The 24,691-nt window shown below is 41.7% G+C and overlaps 1 protein-coding gene across 3 annotated transcripts in view; it reads right to left on the reverse strand.

Annotated features, from left to right (window-relative positions):
• The window catches only part of Zhx3 (zinc fingers and homeoboxes 3), a 102,824-nt gene that overhangs the window by 76,890 nt on the left and 1,243 nt on the right, over positions 1–24,691 (reverse strand). The window lies entirely within an intron of this gene.

Here is a 24,691-nt window from a genome sequence, read left to right on the forward strand (position 1 = left end):
ACAAAGCTACGAGCCAAGGGCAAATATGAAGACTCACAGTCTCCAAGTCTAACGTAGTCCATTTACACACAGCTTCTCTTAGCAATAGTAAATAAAAAAAATCACCTTAAAAGTCTTTGGAGGACAAAGAGTTAGGAAAAAAGGTCAAAGTGGGAAGCTATGGATATGGTAAGTATATGTTTGGGTATTATATGCATAACTTTAAAAGAAAATGTAATACAATTTAGTTTCCCAATAGCAGTAAAAATTGAACTTCATATTCCAACTACAAAATATAAAATGCTTATTGTGTAACGATTTTTAAAAACATACAGCTATTAATCAAATAATTAATTTAAGCACTGCATTTGGTATTGACAAGGCACTGAGCAGCATGCTTTACTAGACTCTCTCTCAGGTCACGGACTGGTCTGTGTTCATCTATGCAGTTCCAGTTACTCGGGTCTCACTTTACATGCCAGCAATTCCCAAAGCCAGCTTCCTGTCACCACAGGCCAGCGGCACACTGCACACTGGCTCTTGGATAACCCATTTCCTCTGGAGCTCTGCTGTGCCAAACCAGAACCATGTTCTTCCTCAGAACTGATCCGTCTCTTCCATTGCCCCCTGGATGTACAAGCCACAACCAACCCTGTCTTCCCACTACCTCCACTGCCCACTCGTACTCAATACCTAGTAGTCTCCCGTCCTGAGAGTTTCTTTAACGTGCTGGCTCCTGTTACATCTGTGCAAAGAAACAGCTCTTCTCAACAAGACTGCAGTTTTCAAACTCTCTGCATTCTGTTCTCTACACGAGAGGAAGAGCGAGGCCCTCAGTCGCTAGGAAATCCCTGCCCCACTCAGCCCCCAACACACTGAACATTGTTCTCAGTCTTTGTGCCTCAGATCCTCAGGAGGAGGAAAGGCTTAGGAGCCTCACTCTTGTATATACCATCAATAAAGCTCACTGCTCTTCCCAAAAAAGAAGGAAGAAACTTACACAAGTATTTTTGAAATAATTGTACTCCACTTCTTACCAAACGAGTACAGTCAGGTGACCTACTCTTTGTTGTTGTTGTTTTAATTCCACAATTAGGATGTCTGTGCACAGGGTTGGAGATTTAGCTCAGTGGTAGAGCGCTTGCCTAGCAAGTGCAAGGCTCTGGGTTCAGTCCCCAGCTCCAAAAAAAAAAAAAAAAAAGGGGGGGGGATGTCTGTGCGTTCACTTTGAAAAACAACACTGGAATGTTTATGTGACTGAAAAAACTGTAACTCGGTTGTTCCAGAACTGTTCCATTTTTAGTTTCTTGTGAGGGAAAGGCTTACCAATTTGTTTTGAAATATTGTAGTTTTCTTTGAATTATAAAAGTGTGATGAAGAGAACTGTGAGACATTCACATATGAAAGATGACTTCAGTAATTTTTATATAAACTGTGTATATGTACATAAAATGTAAAACCTCAAACTCAATTATGGAGTGCCTTTTAGATGTTCCACTTTCTATAAAGTTTTTGTGTGCACATCATATATAATTGTTATTGAAATATTTATATACTATAGTCTTCCTTAATGGTATCTGGAGGTACTTTATCTTTTGTTATGGAAGTTAAAATATATATTTCCCTCAGAAATTAAGTTAAAAGTTTAAAGTATTGGGGCTGGAGAGATGGCTCAGTGGTTAAGAGCACTGACTGCTCTTCCAGAGGTTCTGAGTTCAATTCCCAGCAACCACATGGTGGCTCACAACCATCTGTAATGAGATCTGATGCCCTCTTCTGGTGTGTCTGAAGACAGCTACAGTGTATGGAATGCATAAGATAAATATATAATTCTTTAAAAAATTGTAAAGTATTTAAATGTAAAGAGTCAAGTATGGAGGTGTGCAACTTTAGTCCCAGCACTCAAAGGAGAGGCAGGCAGATCTCTGTGAGTTCCAGGCCAGCCTGGTGTATAGAATGAGTTCTAGGCCAGCCGGGCTACACAGTAAGACTCTGTCTCAAAACAACAACAAAACAACAAAGGGGAAATAATTAAATAAAATTGGCTAGTTATGAATCCCAGCTAACCAATGAGTAGGTCTGGACAAAACATTTATTTTCCTAAGCTATTCTACTAAAACCTTGATCTTCTTTGTAGTTAAATACTCAGATTTTAAAGGAAATAATGCTAATATTAGTATCAAGGAACCCGGCTTTTGGATGCTGCTGTCACCAACACCTAAAAGGTTGCTGCCTAACCACAGACAAGGCGGCTCATCTGCCTAAGCCTTGGTTTCCTCATTTAAAGAGTAAAAGGGAGGAACTCACCCACTAACAAGATGATGCTGAATTTAGTAAGTAATCATCATCAAATTATTTTCCTGGGAGTCCTGCATCAATTTAGCACTTGAATAATTCTATCAAAGAAGACCAAAATGGTGCTACAGTTGGATGTGTGAGCTCCAGCCTGTCCTCCTCCTGCTCTGGCCATCAGAAAGTCACAGTGTGAGCTTTTTCATTTGTAGAAGAGACAGCAGTGGTGCCTATCTCAGGGAGCTACTGAGGACTGTGGAAGATAATACTTACTAAGTGCATAGTAATCTACCTACCGCAGAGTAAAAGCTCACCCGTGAGCTATTGGTACAAGTTGTTATTAGCTAATAATTCAGTCCTTATGTTGATACAGGTAAGAAAAATTTACAATGGTGTCAATGTTCATAATATTCTTTTTGCATATTTGTGGTCTTCTAAATTAAAAATGCAATAGTATAAAGACAAAAAAGAAGGGGTTGGGGATTTAGCTCAGTGGTTAGAGCGCTTGCCTAGGGAAGCGCAAAGCCCTGTGTTCGGTCCCCAGCTCGAAAAAAGAACCAAAAAAAAAAAAAAAACAAAAAACAAAAAAAAAAAAGACAAAAAGAAAGCAATAATTTCCATTACCCCAAATTAGCCACTTAAAACTGAAAACATTTAAAGAGACTGATGTTGTAAAGATTTACAGGTTGTAAATCTTGTATCCTATCCCTTCGTTTTGTATTCACTTGTCTGCTACTTTAGGGGTTTATTAATGATCACTACATGCTAAATTTCTTGGTATTTGTCTAGAAAACCTATTTCGCCTACACTCTGAAATGATAATTAGCTATCTAATGATAGTGCAGCCTGAACAACTGCTTAGATACTCTGTCTGTAGTTCTTTCCTCCACAGAAGGGGTACGTTAAAGTTACCTATGTCTCTCTGTGTTCAGCACACTCTGAGATGTTCTCTAATGATCTTTGCCTCCTGGTATTCATGCCCTTGGGTAACCTCCTCTGCTGCAATGTGGGCTAGTTTACTGATTCACCTCTAACAAGTACAGCAGATGTGCTGGAGCGTCCCTTCCAAAACCAGGTTATAAAGGGGCTCTGGTTTCCATCTTAGGTGTTTTCTCTCCCTCTTACATCATCTTCCTAGGGAAGCCAACATTAAGTCATTAGGCAACCTGGTAGGTGGATACTTCTGAAGAACTAAAGCTAGCAACAACAGCATTTAAATTCAAATTTAGAGCAAAGCAAACACTTTTATTTTTTAAATTTCCATTTCACTCTAACTCTAGAGCCTGTTATTTATGGATTTGGGATCTCCATGATGGTGGGGACTTTTACACAATGCCATCATCCCTTTAATCTAGAAAAGTGATTGGCCCACACTAGGTGCACACAGTTTAAACCATATGCTAGGTACAAATTAAGACAAAAAGCTCTGAAGATTTTCAGAATTTGCTGAAGAACAGCACGTAGATGTTCATAGGCCTAAGAACACACAGAGGTCACTAGCCAACAAAGGATTAGTCTCATCTGGTTAGAAGAGTATTTGGAAAAACTACACTGACATAGGTACAGTTTACCATAGATACTATTTGGTTGTTTTGTTTTAAAGATTTTTTTTTTAATTATGTGTATGGGGGTTGTGCATGTTTAAGTAATGCTGCAAGATGGACAAAAGAGGATGTCTGAAGTTGTGGCAGTGTGAATAAAAATGGCACCATAGGCTCACAGGCACTATTAGGAGGTGTGATCCTATTGGAGGAAATGTTCACTTCCAACAGGCTTTGAGGTTTCAGATGCCAAAGCCAGGCCCAGTGTCACTCTCTCTTCCTGCTGTCTGTGGATCCAGATGAAGAACTCTCAGTTACTTTTCCAGCACCATGTTGGCCTGCCTGCTGCCATGCATTCACAGTGACAAAAATGGACTAAAGCCCAACTGTAAGCCAGCCCCAATTAAATGCTTTCCTTTCTAAGAGTTGCCAGAGTCATGGCGTCTATTCACAGCAGTAAAACTCTAATTAAGACAGATGTCCTGGAGCTGCCATTACAGGCAGTTATGAGCTGCCCAATGCAAGAGCTGGGAACCAGATTCAGGTCCTCTCCGAGAGTACTAATCACCCTTTAACCACCACTGACCTCCCTCCCCTGCCAGTCCTACCTTTAGATTTTCTCCTCTGGTCCCCTTAGCCATGCCTAGATATTCTGCATCATTAGAAATGCTGAAAAACAGGCCAGGAACATTTCAGCACTACAAATATGGATGTTCTAAATATTCGTAAAGCTCCTTTGAATTTTAAGGCTCTGTAATATTGCTTATTTGGGGATACATATAGTGCAATATTTAATGATATTAAACTGAATAGACATGCATGTTTGGAAACACTTGGAAGAAATCAGAGCACTTTTTAGACATATTAATATATCCTATAAAATATTCCTAAACAAATAACCATTTTTTATTAATCACTTTACTTGTTTACATTTTCAAATGATACCTCCCTTCCCAGTTACCCCTCCACAAAACCTCCCATCCTATGCCCCCTCTCCCCTTCCCTTTGCCTCTATGAAGGTGCTTCTCTATCCACTCCTGCCTCACTGCTCTAGCGTCCCCCTACGCTGGGGCATCAAGGGTCTCCCCTCCCACTGATGCCAGATAAGGCCATCCTCTGCTACATACGTATACATGGATTCCCTCCAGGTATACTCTTTGGTTGGTGGTTTAGTCTCTGGGAGCTCTGGGGGATCCAGTTAGTTGATGTTGTTCTTCCTATGGGATTGCAAACTCCTTCAGCTCCTTCAGTCCTTCCCCTAGCTCTGCCATTAGAGTTCCAGACTCAGTGATGGTTGACTGTGAGCATATGCATCTATATTGGTCAGGTACTGGTAGAACCTCTCAGGGAACAGCCATACCAGGCTCCAGCAATAGTGTAGAAGTTTGGTGTCTGCAGATGGGATGGATCCCTAGGTGGGGCGGTCTCTTTTACAATCATCACTACATCACTAATGAATAATAATCTGACTCCAATTGTGTTGTCCAATGTTAAGTCCATGCATGCGTGGCTTTTAGCTCAATGTCAGTCCAATAGAGAATAAAGATACTCCTTGTTCCACTTCAAATCTGTAAGTGGCTGGTTATATCATGGTACTGAATACAGAATGTTGTCTCCCATTTTTTTACAAAGGTGGTCTCTGTCTCCCTTAGGTAACATGCTAAGGATATGATCGTGCTGTACCAATTCAGGGTTTGGATATGTCTACCAAATGTTCTAAAATTTGACTCTTTCCTTTCAACAGTCTAAACAACATCAGTTAAGATAATCTTAAACAATCCAATGAGTTCATGAAACCTTTTTGCACCCCAGGTGCAAATACCACAGAGAAATGATTGTATCTTATTTATTCACTATACTCCAAGTGCCCACCAGCAAGCTGACAAAAAAGAGATGACATTTAAAAATCCGAGTTAAAAAGACAAATAATTTTACTTGTGTGGGAATTTATCTTCATCCTAGTTGCAATTGTAACAAAAAGATGACTACATATTAAAAAATAGTAAGTCCAAACATAGTTTGAGCAACATTGGGCCAACATGAATCAAATAAGAGGTTTTCTTTCTTTTTTTAAAATGTCTTCATTTTTATTTTTTATATACATTGGTATTTTGCTTGCATATATGCCTGTGTGAGGGTGTTGGATCCCCTGGAACTGGAGTTACTGACAGTTGTGAGCTGCCATGTGGACAGAATAGAACCCAGGTCCTCTGGAAGAGCAGCCAATGCACTTAACCACTGAGCCATCTCTCCAGCCCCAATAAGAGGTTTTCAAAATGACCCATTGGAAAAGAAAACACACCCATGTTTGACAAAGTTCTGTTATGGGTGTTTAAAACTCTTCTTAGTCTATAATCACAACATTAAATGTTATTAAAAGATCCTAAAAGTCCACTAAGTCCACAACTGGAAAGAGTGGGTATACATCAGCAGTTCTGATCTAGGAGTCTGAGATACCCTCAGCAAGGTAGTGAGACCCGATTTCAAGCAAAAACAAACCTATATATCTACAAAGAAGTAACAAAAGAGAATTGTATGTTTTACTAAATTCTGTCATGCCAGGTACCATATTTATTTGTTTGTTTATGAGACTGGGTTTCTCTGTGTAGCCCTGGCTGTCCTGAAACTCACTCTGTAGACTAGTTTAGCCTCAAATTCAGAGATCTTCTGCCTCCTGAGTGCTGGGACTAAAGGTGTGTGTCACCTCAAGTTTGGCTGGATATTGGTTGGCCATTCCCTCAGTCTCTGCTCCATCCCTTGTGCCCGCATTTCTTGTGATAGGACACGTTTGGGATTGAAAGTTTTGTGGGTGGGTTGGTGTGTCTATCGCTCCTCTGGGGTTCCTGTCTACAGGAGGTTGCCTCTTCAGGTTCCACATCCCCAATGTAGTAAGTCACAGCTAAGGTCATCCCCATTGATTCCTGGGTGCCTCCCTTATCCCAGGTCTCTGTCTCATCCCGGAGATGGCTCCCACCTCCTCACCCCCATCAGTTGCAGATTTCCATTCATTTTCATGGCCATCTAGCCATCTCTCCTGTCCTTCCCCACACCTGACCCTGAACCCTTTTCCCCTCCCCATCTCCTCTCCTTCCCAGTTCCCTTCCTCCACTACCTCTTATGATTATTGTATTCCTCCTTCTATGTAAGATTCAAGCTTCCTCACTTGGGCCTTCCTTCTTGTTTGGCTCCTTTAGGTCTGTTGAATGAAGCATGGTACCTGTATTTTATAGCTAATATCCACTTATCGTGCATGTCCTTTTCACTCAGGAAGATAGTCTCAAGTCCCACAGGCAAGCAGCAATCTCTAACACTATTAGCAATACTTTGTTACGCTTGCAGACAGGGGAATGTTGTTCCTTGGGGGGCTCCACCCAGCAGCTGACTCAAATATACAGACACCACAGCCAAACAGTGGATGGATCCTGGAGACTCTTATGGAAGAATAGGAGGAAGGATTGTGGACCCCAAAAAGGATAGGATCCTCACAGGAACCAACAGAGTGAAGTAACCTGGACTTGGGGCTCTCAGAGTCTGAACCACCAACCAAAGAGCATACACAGGCTGGACCTAGGCCTCCCCATCATATGTCGATGTGTAGCTTGGCCTCCATGTGGATGTGGAACAGGGGGAACAAAAGCAGCTACCTGTGTGTGGGATATGTTCTACTAGCTGGATCGCCTCGTCTGGCCTTAGTGGGAGAAGTGGCAGGGGGTGGGGAAGGAATACCCAGGAGTCCCTTACCCACTCAAAGGAGAAGGGGAGAGGGAAGGATTATGGGAAGGAGTGACTGGGGGGGGGCAGTGAGAGGGATGTAAAGTGAATAAGTAAAAAAATTAAATTAAATTTTAAAAAGGTATGTCATCACCACCCAATGTGAAGTACCTTTTTTGACATTAATAATATTTAAAGTGCTGTTATCTAAGTTGGATGAAAAGAGAGAGAGGGTGAAAGGCTCTCTACCTTAGGTTACACAGCCTAAGGTTACAGTGGCAGAGGATGGACTTTTAAGCCGGGCTACTGCTCCTAATCACATGGTTACACTAACAAAGCCAACAGTTCTCTTATTATCAAATCTCCATGGTACTAGCAGGTCTAAGTGAACATGTAAAAAATGGCTGCAGATCACAATAAATATTACTTACTTTTTCCTTTCTCTAGTCTCCTCTACCACATTCTTTACCTAGAAGCTTTCCTCCTGGTTTCTATATCAACATCCTCTAAGGTGAAGTTGGAGAAACTGAGAACTACCTCACAAAGAATAATTCTCTACAGCAATTAGATAATCCATTAAACAAATCACAGTGAACTCTAAAAAATGAGTAGATGTAATAAATAGTTCTCCATCTTAGAATAATAATTATTTTTTGAAATAATAAAATTTACTGATAGAGTCGGGGAAGTAACTCAATAGCAGACTTCTGGCTTAGACTGCAAAAGGTTCTCTGTCCCATCCCCAACACACACACACACACACACACACACACACACACACACACACACACACACACACAGGGAAGGGGAAAGAGGGAGAGGAAGGGAGAGAGAGATAGAGAGAGAAGGGACATCGGTACTGTGCTCTAGGGTTAGGGGTCTTTTCCGTTCAGAAATGTTATTTCAGCAATGAATTCATTTTATAAAAATTCCAATAAAGTAAAAAATGCTGAATGTCATTAGCATTTCTTATGATTTTTAAGTTACAGCACACTTTATAGGCAAGATTTTAAGACTAACTGTTTAGACTAAGGATAGAGCACAGTGGCATGTTTCTTGGCATATTCAAGGTCCTGGATTCAATTCCCAGCACCACATAAACAAAATTTTTGTCTTTTTGGTAACCTTCTGGTATATGAAAATATACCAACAACTAAAAACCAAGCGAACAAAAGACCCAATAGGGATGGACGTTTTTATCGAATGTCTAAGTGACTAGCAGCTGGAAGAGGCTGATGTGGGACAGGAGCTGCTCTGCTGCAATGCGGAGCCCAGTGAAGGTGAACAGTGGGCTGGGCAGCTCTTAAAGGCTGGTGAACAGCCTTGCCTTGTTTTCTCTGCTTATCTAGTGAGCATCAAAAAGACTCTCCTGAGGGCATGACAGGAACTGCACAGCCAGCCACACATTGAGAATTTGCATTCACAAGTAGTTCACCCCAAAACCCCATGTTGCTACACACAGTACGATCCAGGAGACACTACACTATCAGCCTAACGTTGGGAAGAATTTGTTACAAAGGTGTAATCTCAGGCTGTACTCGGACCTACTGAATCAGAGCCTGCACTGTAACTAAATTCTGAAAAGCACAGAATAAGGTATTCCAATTTGGAGGGAGGTTTCCACAATGTTCCTCCTTGGGATTTCCCTAAAGATGGGGATACTGAATGAACAGTTTGTTAAGCTTATCAAGTGATACTAAACTAGAAGGAGACAATGTACACAAGCATTTTTTTAAATTACCGGGCTTGATAACAAGTTAAGTACAAAGACATAAGCAGCCAGAGACATCTCAACAAAATAAAATAACAATGCACACTTGAATGCATTTCTGTAAATTATACTACTTCTGGGAATCTGGCCATGTACCTTACAGAGTTTAATCGTCAGCAATGGCTACAGGCAACGAGGAGAGACAGGCATGGGGTGAAGAGAGTCCATCATGAGGAATGACAACTTGGAAGATAGTAAGCCGCAGAGGAGCGACATGGAGCTGTTGCACTGTTCACACATTTCAGGACGGTCTCGAGACAGTTCCCTCTGCATATGTGTTTTTGAGCATCTGTTATGTGCTGGGCACTGTGCCCAGTGTGAGGATATAGAGATTCAAAACCAAACAGCTCTTTGATTTTCTGAAGGTTTCTGCTTAGCGAAACAAATGTGACTGCTGTTCTGGAAAATACAACTCTAGCCAATCAAAAGACATGGCACTATCTGAGGAAGCCCCTTCTGTCTAGGTTCTAGCTTTGTACAGGACTGAACAGACAAAAGTACCTCAGCATCCCAAGACTGGGAGGAATGGCCACAGCCCAGGGGACAGTGCAGGGGACTAGCAGGCCAAGGTTAATATTCGAGAGTTATAACTGGGGACAGTATAATTACTTTGATATAAGATTTATTAAAAATTATCACATTTAATTGAGCTCAGAACATATTCGAACTTAGCCATATCTCAGATTATCAGCAAGACTGTGGATGCAAATGCTAATGATGTTAAATTTCCTTATAGAAGTCATTTTTAAAATGTAAGACTTTATAAAACTCCATGTTAACATTTTAGGCAACCATTTTGCTTACAGACTTAGCTAGAATCTTGCTACTCCCAGCTACCCTTTCTACAACTATTGCATCTTCTGTTCCTTGACAGCTTCAGTTACTCATCCCACTCAGCAAATTCTAAGGAAACGTAGATCTCTTCCCACTCTCAGAGAGAAAGGGTTGATCTAAATGCTTGTAGAGAAAGACAGGATGTTCAACAAAACATGTAGTTTTCAGGAGAAGATTATGAATAACGTTTTAAAAAGTCTAATAAGTAAAAAGATGGTTAAGCAAACTATAAGCCATTATAACTAAGTTTGCAGGTTTCACAGAACCATGGCACTGCAAAGATAACTGACAAATGCCGCACTGTACAATTCAACCCATGGAAAAATTATACATATGAGGAAAAACTAGGAAAAAGGAAAAATATAAAGTTATTTTCAAGCATGTTAGGGTGCTTTCTTTTTATTTGAAATGTATTTTACGAGGAGCTAGAAAGATGATTCAGTGGATGAACACTTGATGCCCTTGCAGAGGACCCAAGTGCTGCTCCAGGACCCACACCCATCTAGAACTGGAAATCCAGGGGATCGGAGTCCCTCTTCTGACCTTCAAGGGCACCAGACATACACAAAATATACACATAAAATAAAATAAATCTGAAGTTATCATTTATTTTTTGATGAGAGTGACAGTGATTTTAACTCAAGTCCTCATGCTTGCCACCAAACAGTCTTACTCTCTTAGCCATCTTCCCAGAATGCTATCTAAAATTTCCATGTCACTATTGATTGTCTTTTTTAACCTTTGTGTACTTTTATTGTATGGGTATGGTTTTTCCCGAATGTGTACTTGTGTACTCCATGTGTACAGCAGGAGGTGCTCTGGGACTAGAGTTAGAGTGTGGTGAGTCAGCCACCATGTGCGTGCTGGGAACTAAACCTGAGTCCTCTGCAAGAGCAGCAAATACTCCTAACCACTGAGCCATCTCCCCAGCCCCAACGATGACTTTCAATAAATACTTTTTATAATAAAAAGTTTCAGGAACCAAAATAAGTATAACCTATTACTGAGTATAATAATATTTACACTAATAAGAAATAAGATAGGTGATGTAACTGATCTTAATGTTTGATTGGATCTTTATCCTTTACAAAGCTCTTTAAATGGGCTGGAGAGGTTGTTAGGCAGTTAAGAGCACTGGCTGCTCCTCCTGAGGACCCAGGTGCTATTCCCAGCACCCACATGGCAGCTAACAATTGTCTGTAACTCCAGTTTCAGAGGATCTGATGCCCTCTTCTGGCCTCCTAGAGCACTGCATGAATGTGGTGCACAGACAGACGTGCAGGCAAAGCACCCATACACATAAACATTTTTTAATCAAATACATATTTTAAGGCTCTTTATAAGCAAGTAAAAATTAAAAAATAATGATATTCATGTATAAGAAGAAGAATACAACTAAGGAGAGAGAGGGGGAGAGCTGGAGAAGGGGCAGAGAGAGAGAGAAAGAGAGAAAAAATAACATTTGTGAGAAGGCTTTGTTCGGCAACTACCCATGAACTCTGGGTAAAAGCAAAACTAAATTTCTGGATTCTATTTTGCTTTTTGCTTTTCACCTTATTTGATCTTGCTTAACTTCACTCATGCCAAGTTGGTTTTTTTTCCTCTTCTTTTCCCTTGCCCATATGTTAACAGATTTAAAGGGAAAAGGACACAGCAACTCTCTTATAGTCCCCTGATCCCAGCAATGCCATGAAATAGAGCTTTCTGGGATGGGGTACACACCACCCATCACCACCAAGATCATAAGGACTGGCTGAGACTCAGGGCTCAAGCTCTCCACATTTGTAACAAAGAAAAAAGCATACCCTAAAATATGAAGTCATGAGAAAGCCCGGAGAACATGGTAATGCTCAAGAAATGCTCATCTCACTCGTTCATCCCACTACCTACCTTACACACACGTGTTCTCCCCAAAGTAAAACTGTACGCGCTCTTATATCTCATGTGACTCACATGTCTTCTCTATCCCACTCTCTAACCTACTCAGGCCAGGCTGTGGGGATCAGAACAATAGGCCCCATGCCCTCTGACCCCATCAATCGCTAATGCTAAGTCCCAGGAAAAGGCCAAGAGAAGGAGGTAAGGGATGAGGAAAGGGGTTAAGCTAGGGGAAGTCACTGCACTTGGTCTGGTTATAGCCCTTATCCAAAAGTGTAGGATCCTTTCAAATATCTTCCTCCAAATAAAAATCTCTTTTGGATTCTTATGGGCACTTTCATCTAACAGTCCTTTGCAGGTAGCTCTTTCATTACCATACCTTAGAGTTAGTATAATATTCCTATGATTTCCTCTACAGCCAACCTACGTTTCTTTATGCAACCCCTCCTGGAATTGTCCTGAGTTGAGAATGTCCAACTTTTCTTTTCAAGATTCCAATAAAATCCTATTCATATGTGCCATTTGTGTCAGGGAAAGGAAACACTTTGCCTGGATTGACTTTAGCCCTCTACAGTCCATCAGATTTTGACTGGTTTAAGACAGGCTTATGAAGCCTGGAGTGACCCTAGACTCTCAGAACTGAGAAACAGAGGTTTGACTCTTCTTACTGGGTCTAAAGACATAGCACACCAAGGGCCTCCACTCTCTGTCAGCTCTGACCATGTGCGCGTGCTGTTCCTCTAGATGTCTTGGTGAGGTGACAAGAGTCAGGCAATTCTTTTTAAAATCCCATTCCAATTATGGAGAGCAGAAAGCTGGTATGGTAACCTCTGTATGAAGCACAAGAAAAGGAAGGTGAACAAAGAAAGGTGTTGACAAGGTAGTGGGGAGGCAGATGGAGTGTTTGTGGCCTGTGAACAACACTGCAGTCTCAAACTTTCTAAGCCTCTATTTTTTTTTTTTTTACTAAAATGAGGTAAGTAACATTATACCTGAATGATATTATTATTAACTCAGGGATACTGCATAGCACTAGTAATATCTGTAACAAACTGGTTTTTGTCATCCGAGTCAAGTGATGTGTGTAAATGAGTTTTAGTTAGAAATCAAATTCCACATAGCTTTACCCTTCTCCTCCCAAATTTAAAACACTTATTTTCTTTTAAAGGTAATTATATATTACAATATTACCAAATGTAACAAAACACAACAGGGTACTTGCCAGTTAAAACTTCTGAGATAAAAATAGTTCTGGCCAGCAAGATGGCCGAACATATAAAGACACTTGTCCCAAGCCTGATGACTTGAATTCTATCCCCAGAACCCACATTCAAAAAGGAAAGAATCAACTCCTCCAGATTATTCCCATGCCTACACACACACATGCACACACATGCACACACACACACCACACACACACACCACACACACACACACCACACACACCACACACACACACACACACACACACACACACACACACACACACACAATGTAATTAAAAAGTATTCTCTAAGTAAACACTTGGGACTGACAGGAGTTCCATGAGGGTGGAACTGATTGAGAGTGGAAAAATCTATGGAATTTTTGGGACACCTTTCTAGGATTTTTAGGATTACCATGTACAGGATAAGAAGGAAAGTTGCATCTGAAGAGACTAGGGATTCAGAGTGTGAGGAGACTGGAGGGTAGAAGATACAGCTTTAAGTAACTAAAGGGCTGCAGATGGTTGAAAGACTTGCTAGGCAATGTAGATGAATCAAAGTTCCTGAGGTAGAGACTGGTTTCCTTTAAGAAAAATATTCTTGAGCTAACAGAGGTCTCTATATAAAAGGAACTCTCAGAATACTACCAGCCATACTAGAAAACTCTCTGGTCACTTCCTGAGTGTCTATAATCCTGATGTCTAGTGTAGACAAAAGAAAGAAATGTAAGTGGTAGTGATAGAGCACGTGCCAGCATTCCTCATCAGCATAACAACAAACACGCAAGAGGGAAGGAGTGCTCTGAGTCAGCCCACTGTGTTATTTACAGGTGGAGTCTTACTCCATTTGAGAGTTATTTTAGCAGCCATGGAAATAAAAAATTAAAATCAAGCCAAAATGCAGGCTGCTGCATCATTTTGAGGAAGGCTGCTAAGGATGCTTTCTGTTCTGTTTAGGAAGCTAGACATTAAATATATGTTTATAGCCTAAAAATTGTAGCTACTAGGAAGAAAGTGATTCAATGTTGTATTTTCTTTGTTCTACCTGTGAAAAAAGATGAGTGGATTTAGAAGTGAGAGACAAAAAAGGAGGGGTTCAGAAGAGTGGAACGACATGAGAATCCGGTGACATTAGCCAACCACGCCTTACTGACCTTGCAAATCTTGGATCTGAACACTAAATGATACGGCACCGGCTCTGCTCATCTCCTCTCTTTCCCTCTCCACAATGAGCAGCCGGTTGGCAGGAGACAAGGACAGAAAAGGAAGAAGCTCATCTTTCATCCAGCCTGTTCGCTGCTTTCCACAGCTAACACAATTCAGCACAGAACATTAGTGCCCATCACCATGGAGGCAATTGTAACGTCAATCCCAGAACTGTGAAATCACAAAATACAAGGCCATACAAAAGGTTCTGGAGCAAGAGCAAGACAGCAGAGGTACCAGTAAGAAACAATCTTTACAAGTTCTTTTGAAACAATTAAAGATTTTTAAGTCTTTTTGCTCCTTTCATAATACGAAGACAATTTCTGATTATCCCAAATTAAACTAATTTCTTCTGTTGACAGAAGACATTATATCCAAACTCCAGCCTTCAGACTCAGTGAGAAATGAATGGTCTATCAAAGGCCATGCAGTTAGGAACAGACACCTTCATAATGAAGTGTGGCTTTCACCTAAAATGGAGAAAGCAATCTTTGGCCTAGATCATGAAATATTTTGTTGTAAATCCTATCTTTCATGCACTGTTAACTGTGCAGACAAACAAGTAAACACAGTGCTAACTGCTACTATAAGTATCCAGTTCATGATCCATGAAAACTGAAAACGAGGGAGTGGTGTTTAACATGGCCAGAGGGTCAGGACAAGCTTCAGAGGGGCACCTCAGACAAGCTGGGAAGGCTTAATGAAGAAACAGAAGGTTCATTTTGTAGCAAAGGAAAACAGGAAATCCAGAAAATTCAGGTTTAGAAGTATCAAGAATGCCTTCATTTCAGGACTTGTCTGAGAACTTGGGACCTGGAAGAGGTCACAGGCCTGAAGGCCAAAAACTAGAAGCATTAAAGGGTAAAGCAGCTCCAGGCTGGAACCACTTACAATGTGAAGCCAGGCAAGAGTGAATGACCTGGACTAAGCAAACCACAAAGGTGGTGCCTGAAACATTTCAGGAGTTACAGAGCTGGAGCCCAGAGGTCTGAATCACAGGAGGAAAGGAAGCAGAGGCCGTGGATAAGGATACCCACAGGAAGCTTGGCTTAGAACAGACTGAGCCAACAGGAAGCCTAGGATCAAATTTTATTTTCTAGCCATGACCACTGATTTGAGCTCCAGACTGGCCCTTTTGAATTCTTCTTTTTATCTTATCTGCTACATTGAATTCATACACTGGCTCCCTGTCCACCTATTCTTCATACAAAGACTGAATCCCATGGTCTTCTCAAAATATAAACTGAGGTAATCTTACCCATCACTCAAAGTGCAAATGGCTTCCTGCTGCCCTTGGAGTAAGTCTTTACATCCTTGGACGACCTAGGCGTCGCTTACCTCTCATCACCTCTCCCTCCTACCTGCTTTACCAACCTGGATCTTTTCCATCCTGGACCTCACTTGTCCACACTTCTGCTTCCTCCTAGAAATGCTCCTATTTTCTTACTCTCCCTCCCCAACTGAAGCAGCCTACGGGGAGGTCATCTACAACGATCTTCTTCTACCCCAGGCCCAGGGGTTCTCCTCAGCCACTTCATCTGTGACCTCAGCTGTCCAATCAACCAGGTGAGGTTTTCCTAGTTCTCAGCACTACAGACTTAACTCCTTTCCCGCTGATGCCTGTTGTATGGGCTGTAAAGAGCAGCAACGTCTGTCTCCAGAGCTGTTAGGAAAGTTACTTCAGAGGGTCACTGAGCACCCTACTTCTCCTGTCTCTCCTGACCTTTTTAACCACCTGCCTTCACCATGAGCCAGTCTAAGGCTCTCCAGCCCTTCCCAATCCCTAGCTACCCAGACAGAAGGGCCTCTTCATTCTGTCTTGGCACCGTACAGGTCCTGCCTGACTCTTCCTGGAGTCCTTTCACAACTCTGTATAAACAAACATTCAAACAACCAAACTCACTTCCTATCCAGTGCATGCCTCTTCTCAGTCTTTTCTTCTTTGAATTAACTCACAGCTCCCATTCTAAGTCTGGTGCATAAAAGCCTCCTAGAATTCATTCATTCATTCATTATCAGTGTTTTCCCTCATGCTGTTGACCACTGACACCAGGGGGACAACTTAGGAAACTATGATTTAAAACCATCAGATCTTCACGGGACTGGGTCTCCTCTTCCACACTATCTGGATTATAAATGAGCACAAAAATGTCTATTCTTTTTGGTCACTGAGGTCTCAGTAGCACTGTCTGTTATATAAGCTAGTGCTTCTCTACTCATATAAGCTGAGTTTAAGTGTCTGAGTGAAGGCCGAGGATGCAGTAGTAAAAGGAACATTTACATTTTAGGAGCCTGGAGTAAGAATCAGGAATAGTCTATGCCACAGCCTCTATACTTTTCTAATCTTCACCAAGAAACTTTAAAATAAAGTCTCTAATTTAACAGTCGTCATCCTTTCTTACTATTAGCACAAAGGGCTATAAATGGATTGGAAGTGAAAATGACTTAGATAAGGAGCAAGTCATTAGTAAATGGAGGAGCTGAGACTGAATCGCAGTCACAGGCATTTCACGACAGCATCTAGTCTCTCAGATCACATTCTAGCGTCTATCAGAGGTACTCTTGGCTGACACACAAAGGAGCTAGAATGAAGCGAAAAGATTAAGACGCCTGGTAGAACTGATCAAAGACTGTGGAAGTCTTTAAGTATCAATCTGTGGAGTGTAACTTTCACCCAACAGACAATGGGAAGCAATACTCAACCCCCACTTCCAAGTCCCACAGCAGTAAGCTGATACATTCTCCTTCCTTCAAAGACCTCACTGTACTTTCTGCTCTTGACCACTGAGTGCCCAAGGACCACCCACTGCAGAAACAAAATAGCTTTTACAAGGGCAAAACTTGCAGCCCTTTACTTTCCAGAAAGCTAGCACCAAGAGCTATCTGGCTTTTCCTAACCTGCCAAAGGAGTGACGACTCACCCACAGGAGCACACTGAATCCGTGAGAGAGAATTCGCTCTAACAAGGTGACTTTTTTTTTTCCTGAGGCAGACCATACTAGGAGCCAGGGGAAGAACTCCCTCGAGCTGTTTCACAGCTTTTCTGCTAGTCCCTTTGTACTTAGCCATCCCAAAGTAAAGGAGACTGAGCAGCTGACACATACCCCCACAGCGCTCCACCACCAACATCCCTGAAAAGGATATTCAGAAATGAGATGATGGCTGTCCAAAAGTCTTGCTAACCTGGGGTTAATCCTTTCTTGTGAAGGCCTCACTAGCATCACAGAGCTCCACGTTCTCCACATACCAAGCCATATACATCCCGTTATTTTGGTTTTCTATTTACCATACCTCAGTTATGTGCCACATCAGGATGTTTCAGTCAACAATGGACTGTATATATTATGGTGTCCCTATATGATTATGATGGAGCTGTAAATATCTAACCACCTGGGGCTTTTACTATACTTTCAATTTAAAATATACAGCATGCTACCCTACATTTTTATGGCTAAGGAACAATAGGCATACCATTGTCTTAGTTACTGTTCTATTGCTGTGAAAAGACACCATGACCAAGGCAACTCTTATAAAAGGAAGCATTTAATTGTGAAGATGTTTTCAGTTTCAGGGGCTTAGTCCATTATTATTAAAATAGGGCACATGGGAGCAGGGAGCATGGAGGCAGCAGGCAGGTGTGGTGCTGAAGAAGTAGCTAAAGGCTACATCCTTATCCAGAGAGAGAGAGAGACAGACAGACAGACAGACACAGACACACACACACACACACACACACACACACACACACACACACACACACACACACACACACACACACACACACTAGACCTGATATGGGCTTTTGACATCAAAGCCCAGTCAACAAGGACACATCTCTTAATCTTTCTAATTCTTTCAAAGAGTTCCACTCCCTAATGACTAAGCATTCAAATATATGATTCTACAAGACCTTTCTTATCAAACCACAACCATACAATCCTGGTCATGTAAGCATATTTTATGCTTACACCCAATGAAGCATCTTTCAGAACATATTCCTGTTATTAAGCAACATGTGATTGTCTTTCTAATTATTTTAAATGTTCACTATGATCCTGATGAGTTCATTTTCAGCTATGCTTCCATAAAAGCAATCTGCATCATATACTTCTTAAATTTTATTATGCTAATTACAAAAACGAATTACCAAAAATAAGGAATTGGGCATTCTCAATGAGTGAGTCAGTTTAAATAATTAAAGGCTAACACACATAAGCACTAAAATGACCGGACCCTTGCTAAAGTTAGCAATATCTTAATAAATAAAATAGTCTGTCTTTCCTGTCTGTTCTCATGAGAGTTGGTCACATCCTATCTCTGACTTATTCTGTCAAATCTTTCTCTGATTCATCAACTTTGTCTGCCCCTCAGTTAGACGTCATTGCTTGGGATTAAAGGTGTGCCCTAAGGGCTTGTCTGCATTCCAGCAAGTTCATGTCTTTGGATGTGATCCCTTGCTGAACAACCATATTGCTGGGTTAAAATTCCTCTACAGACCTAGCTCTTCCTTCTCTCAGCTCCATAAATCTTGGCATGCTTCTAACGGCCTCTCTAACCTCAGGGACAACCAAAACAACTCTTCTGCTGCTCAGTTTTTAATCTCCTTGACTTCACCCATCTTCACGGAGTTCCCTTCGATGAATAGTGTCTATGGCAAAACACGGGAGTCTGTCATGCCCACTAATTAACTGCTCCAACTCTTAAATCTTCCATGCACATGTCCCTCTAACCTCATCCTGGTATTACTCCATCACTCCAAACACCCATCCCTTGACTTCATCAACACCTCTAGGCCTTTTCTCCTTGCCATGCAGCCTTGACAGCCCATCTGTCATGCTAATCACTTTCTGACCAATACCCTCAGTGCACCTGCTTCACTGCCCTGCCATTCCCCCTTAATGAATCCCAACTCCAGCTCAGTCCAACCATATGCCTTCATTGTTCCCCAAATTAGGTGGTTAAATGCTACTGGTATCCCAATTCATCTATCATTTCCTATTGACGCTGCCTAACAAGCATAGACATTGTTTCAAACTCATTCTCCATCCTTCTAACCTTAATTGGGTGCCAAAATGTCTCCTTTTTCCTTTGGACTCTTCCCACTTATTCTAAGCAATCAACTTCATTCTCTATTGGTTAATTTCAATTGTCAACTTGGTTGGATTAACAAACAAGTTATTAGTGAGGCACACATTTGAGTGTGTCTGTGAGGGTCTTTCCAGAAATGATTAACCTCAGAGAAAGACTTGCTAAATACAGGCAGCACCATCACATGAACTATAGTCTCGATTTAATTAAAAAGAGAAAACCAGCTTTATGCCCAAATGCATCTTTCTCTGCATCCTGAGTGTGGACCCAATGTGACCAGGGGCCTCCTGTCATCATGCCTTCTCTCCATGAAGGACTGTATCCCTTTTTAAAGCTCAGCTTGCTTTTAGTCAAGTATTTGGTTGCAGCAACGAGAAAAGCAACTAATAAAAAGGGGATGGAAGGGGTTGGGGATTTGGCTCAGTGGTAGAGCGCTTGCCTAGGAAGCGCAAGGTCCTGGGTTGATCCCCAGCCCGAAAAAAAAAAAAAAAAAAAAAAAAAAAGGGATGGAAGCCATTACACTCTCACTCCCTCATAAGCCATCCCACTAGAAAATACAACTGTGCTCAGAGAGCCCATTATGAGCCTGCCAACTTCATGATACCTGAGCAGGCCAGGTAATGGGGCCCACCGTTCATGTAAGCTCCCTGGAGGTAAGCATTCCTGAAACAAGCAGCATGCTGGCGAGTGACTTACTAATATGTTTATTTAGATTTACCTTACTTTATGCATATGAGTAGTTTTGCCTGCATGTATGTTTGCGTACCGTCTGTGTGCCTAATGCATGTGGAGGTCAGAAGAAGGCATTAGACCTCCTGAGGCTGCAGTAACAACAGATGGTTGTGAGCCACTACGTGGATGCTGGGAATAGAACCCAGGGCCTCTGGAAGAGTAGCCAATGCACCTAACCACTGAGCGATCTTTCCAGCCCCAGTAGGTAACTTTGTAGAAAAGAAAAATAAAATAGCCTCTTGTGAATTCTCTCCTCTAAGAATCTTAAAGACAGAGATAGGTTTTAAAAGAAGAAAGAAAGCTCTCTTGCCTCACAATCCTAAAACAAGCTTAAATGCAAACATAAAGTTATCATGAATACACAGAATAATTAAAAGGCCCAATTTGAAACCAGGATCAGTGAAAGAAGACAAAATTATTAACTGTACGTCTTTCATTCTCAACCAAGCCATATTTGTTGGTGAGCTTACAAGCCTTCCTTCCTTATAACTGACACTGATTTTCTTGTGTGTGCAATTCTGAGGCTGCAGTAGAAACAATAAAGGAGGAAAGAAACATATAAATGAAATTCTTGGGACTTCAGTGAAGTCCTAACAGGAAATGAGTATGTGAGTGAGACGGGAGCTACTATAGAAGGGACCATCAGTAACAGCCGTTCTGAAGAGAAGGAGCTTTCTAAGAGTACCATGTAAAGAGTGCACCTCAAAGTATTCACGGATGGGACTCTTCAGTACAGTGGGTAGCCACTCAACAAAGAGGTGCTCTCCCCTTGTCTTTTAACCAGTTTACCCTGGCTTCTGTAGAATCAGCAGGCAGGAGTGAGGCCAGAAGACCAGCTAAGAAGCATCAACAGTCATCCAGCTGAGAAAATGCAAGATTAGGAAGCAGCAGGATTTGAAATATTCTGGGGTGGCATGAGGGATGCATCAAGAATGAAGACAACAGATGTGGAAGTTTGAGAGGGAGTCTGAAAGACCAAATTGGGGGTTTGGGGTTTAGCTCAGTTGTCGATGATTAGTTAACAAATACAAGGCCCCAAGTTACATCGGTAGCATGGAATGGGAGTGGAGCAGGCAATTTGTAGACATGTGAAGTTTGAGATGAGGCAGTGAGCAAAGTCAACAGGAAAGTTTGATAGATGAAAATGCAAGCCTCAAGCCCGGGGGCGGGGGGGGTGCGGGGGGTGAGAGTGAGAGAGCGAGAACGAGAGAGGGAGGGAGAGGCAGGCTTAAAGAGGGAGCTGTTTCCACATAGGGCACACTAAAGACGTGGATAAGTCTAACTGGGGTAGGAATACAATGAGAGAAAACGCTGAGTGAGAAGAGAAGAGAAAAAGCTGAGTGAGAAAAGAAATGATAACATTGAAGTATGGTGCTTACATGCATTTAGAAAGCTGAAGCAAGAGAATTCCAAGCTCAAGGATTTCCTGGGCTATACAGGGAGCTCAAGGACAGCCTCAGCTATATATCAAGACTCTTGTCTCGGAGAAGAGAGGGAAGTCTAAAACTGAACAGGATTAAGCAACCTCCACAAAAGCACACAGACTTGCAGTCACATACATTTGCAACAAATGTCCATTGAAGGACAAACTTACTATATTCCCTATGGTCCCTCAGCAGACCTAAACTTCCATTAGGACATAACCGCTACATTACCAAGTTCTTACATATATGAGACATAAGCATCAAGGATTTTTCTAAGGTCTCTAGGCTGTATTGTTCTAGAAAAGGGTCAGAGAAAACAGAAATCTTTCCCCCAAAACTCACTAAAAATAAAAGAAGCTTATCTGATGTTCAGACCTATAAGAATTTTACGCTCAAAAATACATCTTTCCCCATCCTTATCAATGAAAGCATAATGATACATTTTACTACAGATCCTGAAAGGTGAACTTTCAAACAGTTCAAAGGTCACACAAAAGATGAAAACTGCTCAAAGGTCAAGAACTAATTATAAAATATTAAAAAAATCAAGGGGTTGGGGATTTAGCTCAGTGGTAGAGCGCTTGCCTAGCAAGCGCAAGGCCCTGGGTTCGGTCCCCAACTCCGAAAAAAAGAAAAAAATCAAGCAGTGGTTTGCAACCCCATAAGAACAACAATACCAACAAACCAGAGCTCCCAGGGACTAAACCACCATCCAAGAGTACACATGGACAGAGCCATGGCTCTAGCTGCATATGTAGCAGAGGATGGCCTTGTTGGGCACTAATGGGAGGAAGAGGATGCCCTTGTTGGGCACCAATGGGAGGAGAAGCCCTTGGTCCTGCCAAGGCTGGACCCTCCCTCAACCCCCATTGTAGGGGAATGTCAGGGTCGGGAGGCGGGAAGGGGTGGTGGTTGGGTTGGGAAAAGGGGATAACATTTGAAATGTAAATTTAAAATACCCTATTAAAAAAAAGCAAGCAACTAAGTGCACCTCGAAAGCCATCCAAAAGATAAGCAGAGAACTGCAGAGGATAGAACAGCCAAGAAAGCAGGTAAATATAACAGCCTCCCCCAAATGAGAGCACACCAAGGCAGTCATCACCCCGCTGGTCTGACCTGAGCTCACTCTGCTCTTAAGGCTTATCCTACCGCTAGAAACTACCAAACTGGGACACTTTAGACTGCGCCAAAATTTCCCGTGTGACAAATAAAAAAAGGTAACACATAAGAAGGAAAGCCAGCAACATTGCCAAAAACGTTCCTTCCTGAAACTGATCAAATTAAATCAAGGTTTTCTTTTCTGCTTGTTTGTTTTTGTTTTTTAGACTCATTGATACTATTACTTTGTATGAGTGTTTTGTCTGCACGTATGTATGAGCATTAGATGTGTGACTGGTACCAATAGAGGTCAGAAAACTGTGTCACCTCTGAAGCTAGAGTGACACATAGTTCTGAGTTGCCATATGAGTGCTGGGACTCAAACCTTCATCTTCTGCAAGAGCAACAAGTGCTCTTACCTGCTGAGCTGTCTCTCTAGCCCCTAAGACTGTCATTCTTTTTAAGATACTAAGGCTCACCTTGTAAAATTTGTCTAAGATAGGTTAACAAGAGGAAAATCGCAAAGTTTAAAAAATTTGTTGGGTTGGGGATTTAGCTCAGTGGTAAAGCGCTTGCCTAGGAATCGCAAGGCCCTGGGTTCAGTCCCCAGCTCCGAAAAAAAAAAAAAATTTGTTGCTCCACCTCATGATATAGCTACTTAGAAGTCTAACAGCAATGCCACATGAACGGACGGACAGTTAACGTCCACCTGTTTACACACCGAGTAAATACCTGTAGTAGAGCAGGAGCAGTTCCAAACCCTGAGGTGTTCAGTGAAACAAGGCCTCAAGCTGGTGAGACAGCAAGGAGACAAACAGTAAACCAACGAAAAATACTAGGAAGTGGTGATTAGGTATAACAGTGAGTGAAAAATATAGGGTAATGTGATCTTGTAGAGTTGTTGGGAAAACCTGAAGACCTAAAGTTAAGGAAACCCATCTTAACTTTATAATATCTAGGCCAGCTGTGTCCACAGAGGAAGCATAAATGAAGAGGCACCGCGGCCGGAGTATGACTGGAGTTCTTAAGACAGCAGAGACTGATTTGGCCAGGTTGGAGACAGGTAGCTCAGTAGGCCATGCAAAGGACTGGAGGAGAAGTTACTGGAGGACTGCAAGCACAGAACTCCTGAGACCTGGATTTCTTTTTTCTTTCCTTTTCTTTTAAGTTTTTAAAGGGAAAATAATTGCTCATGAAAGCAAGACATCTATAAATCTATAGATCCTTCTCACAATCTATAAATGGGAAGAACAGTATACAATGAAACTCATAGGCTGGCAGCACTTTGAGGGAGAGAAAAGAGAAAACACATATCCTTGAGAACAAAAGACTGAAAAAGATAAATGCCACACAAGTTTACTAGTGTTTGTAAGTTCTAAGGGTTTTTTTTCCCCTTATGCTTTTGTTTCTCAAATTTCTGCCTTAAAAATAAATCAGAGACAGAAAAACAAAGATGGTTCCACGCAAGTACGCTCGCTCGCTCTCTCTCGCTCTCTCTCTCTCTCTCTCTCCCTCTCTGACACACGCACACACACGTGTGCACACACGCACACACCCCACACCCCACACATTCCAATTATGGACAAAGCTAGTCTGAAATCTTACTTCAACTGAGGGAAAAAACAACATAGGGAACTTTTTCTTTTCCAAAAAATTACCACACTTCCCAGGCAATGTTTGCCTGTCATGAACCACTGCACAAATCAAGCATGGCCCAATGTATCAAGGTCACAAAACCAACTTGGTTAATATGTTTGTCATTACAGAGCAGCCCTGTCCCTTAAAGCTGCTTTGATACCATCTCTCCAAGGCGTGCATACGCGCGCACGCGCGCACACACACACACACACACACACACACACACACAAAGGCCCTTTTGCTCATTTCCTAAGTCTCTTATTCTTCTTTGCTGTTTCTGGATTTTTCCACTGTA

Source organism: Rattus rattus, chromosome 5, assembly GCF_011064425.1.
Source record: "Rattus rattus isolate New Zealand chromosome 5, Rrattus_CSIRO_v1, whole genome shotgun sequence".
Classification (NCBI taxonomy): domain Eukaryota; kingdom Metazoa; phylum Chordata; class Mammalia; order Rodentia; family Muridae; genus Rattus; species Rattus rattus.